The sequence below is a fragment of the Panthera uncia genome, chromosome F2, assembly GCF_023721935.1.
Source record: "Panthera uncia isolate 11264 chromosome F2, Puncia_PCG_1.0, whole genome shotgun sequence".
NCBI classification, from domain to species: Eukaryota; Metazoa; Chordata; class Mammalia; order Carnivora; family Felidae; genus Panthera; species Panthera uncia.
In genome coordinates, this window is record NC_064812.1 from 18,761,656 (window position 1) to 18,768,011 (window position 6,356).

The window sequence follows — 6,356 nt, forward strand, 5'->3', positions numbered from 1 at the left end:
AAAAAAAAAAAAAAAAAAAAAAAAGGCAGGGGCTCTTGGGTGGCTCAGTCGGTTAAATGTCAGGACTCTTGGTTTCAACTCAGGTCAGATCTCCTGGTTTGTGAGATCCAGCCCCAGGTTGGGCTTTGCTCAGAGCATGGAACCTGCTTGGGATTGTATCTCTCCCTCTCCCTCTGCTCCCTTCCTCAAAAAAGGATACAAGGAAAGGAAGGAAGGAAGGAAGGAAGGAAGGAAGGAGAAAAGAAAAAAAAGGGAGAGAAAAGTAAAGCGAATGGTAACTGCTGAGGTGATGGCTGTGTTAGTTTCATTATTTAATCATCAAGTTGTACACCTTAAATATTTACAATTGTCATTTGTCAGTTATACCTCCCACCTTCTCCCTCAATGAGCCATTCCAAGGTTTAAGGATATTTGCTGCCATACTTTTGTTTTTGTTTTTGTTTTTTCTGGGGCATAAAGTGAAATCTCCAAACCACAACTTAATAGTTCCTCGGTCCTCTTGTTCTGTGTTGGTGGAGATGACGTGAGACTGGTCAGTGTCCACTGAAGTATAACCCACTGCAAACATTTGAATTTTTTTTTAAATGTTTATTTCTGAGAAAGAGAGAGACAGAGCATGAGTGGGGGAGGGTCAGAGAGAGAGGGAGACACAGAATCCAAAGCAGGCTCCACACTCCGAGCTGTCAGCCCAGAGTCCGATGCGGGGCTCGAACTCACAAACCGTGAGATCATGACCTGAGCTGAAGTCAGTCGCTCAACCAACTGAGCCACCCAGGCGCCCCCCACTACACACATGTGAACACATTCTTCTCTTCTGTAAATATCCTCAGCCCTCAAGTGTCTGGAATTGTGTGGCTGTTTTAGGTGAGCCATGAAGTTGGATGAGAGTCCAGTCTTAATACACTCCCTGTGGGTCTATAAGAAGAGGCTCTAACTAACCTATGAAAAAAGGACTGACAAGACCAAGTCTACTCTTATAATCCCTAGACCGAAGGCTAGGAGACAAAAGGAAGCCCACATGCCATGTATCAATATATTTTGAGGTATAAATCAAGCTATCAAACTTCGTCGAGATATGTTCTATCTTCCTTCTTTGAAAAGTATACCTTCATAATGCAAAATTGAAAGATTTTTATAAAACCATTTATTTTTAAATGACTGAAAGTCAACATAACATCAAAGATAAACTAATTTAATTCGAGTGGGGATGTTGTGTTGCTAAGCTGTCAGTGTTAGAATGAATTCTAGTAAAGACATTCAATTCAGAATTTTTTTTTTTTATAAAAGTATTTCTTGCCTTTATTTCGGCACATCACTAATTACATTGTTAAAGATTTCTCACATAATTTGGGTTCTACTGACAGCAAAGCCAAATTAAGACAAGCTTTCTTGAGTCATTGTAGTTCTTACTTTTTTGTTGTTGTTGTTCAATTAATTTCAGTTTAGAGAAGTTTTTCTCTTCTGGGGCTATAGCGATTAGAATTGTCAACAAACTGGGGCGCCTGGGTGGCTCAGTCGGTTAAGCATCCGACTTCGGCTCAGGTCACGATCTCGTGGTCCGTGAGTTCAAGCCCCGCGTCGGGCTCTGGGCTGATGGCTCAGAGCCTGGAGCCTGCTTCCGATTCTGTGTCTCCCTCTCTCTCTGCCCCTCCCCTGTTCATGCTCTGTCTCTCTCTGTCTCAAAAATAAATAAAAACGTTAAAAAAAAAAAAAAAAGAATTGTCAACAAATTACTTAAGCAATACTTAGATTTAGAAATTATAATTTTACATATCATGTTAGAACTAATTTCATGTGGTCACATATAATAAATTATCATTACAAAAATGTCATGAAATATCTTAATTTTATCACATAAGGTACAATTGCTTTGTAATTTTATCATCTCTTTATGAAATATTCAAATTCATAAAATCTGTTTCATTTAGCTATTCTAATGAATCTCATGTGTTATCTAAATTTAATATAGTTGCTTTAACAGTGTTTAGTCATTGTTCTCAGCCTGTGTCTGAGAGTAGTTATGACATTAGTCCTGATATGTATTTCATCAAGATGTCTCTCCTTTGACTAGATCCAGAAAACATTACATATAATCTCTGAATTGTTCACAATATCGTTACTATGAGAATTGTGGAAACCATTATCCTAATAACAAATTCCAATTACGTACCTTACAAGGGACACAAAATGTTTCTGTGTCTTGGCCAACGTTCTACTTTGCACACTTTTCCCCTTGCCGACCAAGTTTGTGCCGTTATCCTACACCTTTCCTCAGTAATCTTTTAATTACTTAAATAAGCTGAATATGGTTTTTTATTTGTTAAATTGTATTAAATATTTTTATAAAAATGAAACTCTTTGCAATCCTAGCTTCAGTAGCAATCTAACTGCCAATGTGAAGAATCAATATTATGCTCCATATTTTTTAAATCTAAGGCTATCCACCAGAATTTTCTGCAATCATGGAGATGCTCTATATCTGAACTGTCCAATATGGCAGTCACACTGCATGAGTGGCTATTGAGCACTTGAAATGTGGTAAGTGCGACCAAGAACCTACATTTTCAATTTTGTTTAATTTCAGTTTAATTAAATAGCCACATGAGACTACCGTATTAGCATGGATCTTGACCTACAAAAAAACATATTTAAAAGTAATATTGGGGCACCTGGGTGGCTCAGTCAATTGGACATCTGACTCTCGATTTCAGCTCAAGTCATATTGCCAAGGTCATGGGATAGAGCCCCACATTGGTCTCTGTGCTGAGTATGGAGCCTGCTTGGGATTCTCTCTCTCTCTCTCTCTCTCTCTCTCTCTGTCTCTCTCTCTCTCTCTCTCTCTCTTTCTCCCTCTACTCCTCTGCCCCTCTTGTGCTCTCTCTCTCTCAAATTAAAAAAAGAAGAAAAAAGAAAAGTAATATGAATTTTTCATATTGCAAAATATTTCTCAGTTGCCAATACTGTGCTAATTATGAATGCCTCTTTGTCCCTCCTTGGAAACCTACTTTCATTATGCAAAGTCTATTGACTTCACTGCTATCAGAGAGGAAGGATTATTAATTAATTTATCTTTCTCTTACTTAAGAGTTCTGCCACTCAAATTATTCCCATGCTGTGATATAATATTCATCTCCACTGTATTATCCCATCCAGGAGAGAGATGTGGAGTATTGTTTTGCTGGGGCCTGAACTGCTTTTGTGCTACATGAGACCTTCTAAAATGAAGTCCTTGGTCAAAGGCTCCTCTTGCCTAAATCTAGGGTGAGGCATGTGGGTAAAAGGGAAGATCCTGACATGAAAAGAAGGTGAGGAGAAGAGGCACAGGAGTAGGGCACAGAGATTGGCTTATCCTGTCCTCCCCTTACTTCCTCTACTCTGAATGCCCAATTGTGGAGATAAATGGTAGTTGGTAACTTCCTAACCACAACTTTCTTTCCATGAAAGCGTTCCCTATTCTGAAGGAGAAGGCTAGGATTTTGCCATCAATACTCAATGAGTAATAGTTGATTAAATAAATGAAAAAGCCTACATCCATACCACCTCCATCAACACTAAGAGGGACTTTGCAATCAGCCACTCTTTGTGGTCCAATAATTGGACACATTTAGCTATAGTCCTGGGAGTCCCAGGATTCAGTTTTATCTGTAAATCAAGAAGTTTGCATATTGGAAAAAAGAACCCATCTTGATCGTCACTAAGGTGTTCTAATGTTCACTGTTGGGATTTCCTACTAGAATTGTTGGATCTGTCACATGAGAGGACTACAAAAAAGGTACATACAGGAATTCCTCACTATAGGAACACCAATTCAGGTACACTGTATTTGTTTGCCAGGGCTGTCATTGTCAGTAGGACCATGCTCCCTCTGAAAGCATGAAGGAAGGATGTGTTTCAGGCCTCTTTCCTGGCTTCTGGTAGTTCCTTGGCTTTGTGGCAACATAATTCCAATCTTCATGTGACATTCTCCTAATACATGTGTATGTCTGTGTCCAAATTTCCCCTTTGTGTGAGGACACCAATCATATTGAATTATGGGGCCCCCTCTATTCCACTTATGATTTTATCTTAAACAATTACAGCTGAAACAACTCTCTTTCTAGATAAGGTTGTATTCTGAAGTTCTGGGAGTTAGGACTTCAACATATGAATCTGGGAGGGACAGAATTCAACCCATACCACACACACTCCAGACTCCTCTATTTTAAAATATAGTGCTATGTTGCATTCACCTAGTACTTTCTCCTTTTCTAAAAATTTCATATATTTTCCAAATAGATCAAGTATCATTTCCATTTTATACATATGAGGTAAGGAGCATAAAGTAGGAAAGTGACATTCCTAAATTCGCACAATTGTTTCCAACACTAGTTTCCAAGTGTTCTGATTTCTAGGCCAGTGATTTAACCCTAAGATTAGATTAGATTGCTTCTTCTCCATACATAATTTATTTTTTTAAAGCTGCCTTTATTGCTATTGCTCTAATTCCCATCCAAACTGAATGTTCAAAAACCACTTAGTCTTGCCATTTTCTAAGCCCATAAAAATTCCATCTTGATCTTTTGTTTTCGTATTTGGTCTGAGAACAAGATAAAAATTTTCAGAGATTGATACTGAGTTCTAAGTCTTCCTGGAAGCAAATCAAATGGTTTGTGACTGTGAACCCAAGGCAAGCCTTGGTTCCTCAGTCATGGGAGTATTCCTGGACATCTGGTGGATGCCCTTAGTTCCTTAGGGGCAAACCACAGAGAAGGTAGCAAAACCCAAAAGTCTGAAGTCAGACAGGACCAGGCTAAAGTTCTACTATGACAACAAACTGGCTGTAAGTAATATCTCAGGCTTAATATAATTTCAGTATATGATGGGACTCATCAAAATCCATAAAAGAGCATTTTATAAATCATATAGCCTTATACATATGCTAGCTCTTCATATAATAGTAAATATACTCCACTACTGTCCCACTGAGCATTTGAGCTAGTTGTTTTGACCCTAACATCATCTCCAGCCATCTAGGCATTCAGAATACCCCCCTCTCTTCCTGAGCATCCTGACCGTGGAAAGTATGTTGTCTACACAGGGTGTGTCAGGGAAGGACTAAGCAAATCTGAGACACAATTGGGTACCATACCTGCTAATGACCAGCACATGATGAGGCTGTGGATGGGGAGACCTGTCCAGAGTAGATGGTCTGGGGATAATGACTTGGCCCCATGCTGCTTCCTGCCCCTAGCTCCAGATGTTCCTTATACAGGACTGGCATTGGAACTCTATCTTATCCACATAGTCTTTCCCTTTTCTCTTTCCTCTATATCATGCGGTCTTCACCTAGTCTAAAGTAGGGACATTTTCAGTATGGTCTGGAGGAGTTCTACTGGATCAGATATGCTTCCAGTTCTTTCTGAAAATTTCAAAGCTGGAAAGTCAAGGGTTTGACTATTCTCTGATTCTCTCTGTTGACCTTCTTCACACTAACAGATGATATATATTTAGATATCTGGTGATAGGAAGGGCTTCGGACCTCAGAAGGAAAATGGACTGTGTGAAATATATATATCACCTCTAATGTATATAATTATTCAAAAATCTGGTCAATACATAATTCATAATGGAGACTCCTTGCCCCATTATAAGACAAAATCAGAGAGTCAGATTCACTCTATGAAGGTCATTTAATGTAAATGTAGTAATGAGGCTTCCAATGCAGACAGGAACTGAGATACCGTCTTTCTTTGCTAGTGTCAGCTATGGGATCTGGGCTGGTCCCTGAACACCTGCAGGTCAACTGCATAATGGTTCCCAAAGACACTGGATCCTAACCTTGTGAACCTATAAATGTTACCTTATATGGTAAAAGGATCACTACAAATGTGATTAAGCTAAAGATCTCTAGATGAGGAGATTATCCTGAATTATTTGGGTGGACTCTAAATTCTATCACAAATATCTTTATAAGAGATAGGCAGAGGGGGATTTCAGATACATTGAGGGGAGATGTGAAGAGCAGACAGAAGTTTTAAAAGGCTGCACTGCCAGCTTTGAATATGGAGGAAGGGCTCATCATTAGCCAGTGAATAGAAGGAGTGGCCACAGACAACAGAAACTGGAAAAAGCAACTGGAAAAGGATCCTGCCCTAGAGCCTCCAGAGGGAGCACAACTCTGCCACCACCTTGATTTTGGCTCAATGATACTGATTTCAAACTTCTGGGCTCCAGAACTCTGTGAGAGTAAATTTCTACTGTTTTAAACCATGAGGTTTGTGGTAATTTATTACATCAGCCATAAGAAACTAATACAAAAGGTCTGAACCCAAGTTTCTCATCTGTTGAATTGGGATTGGCATGCAGAATAGGTCAGT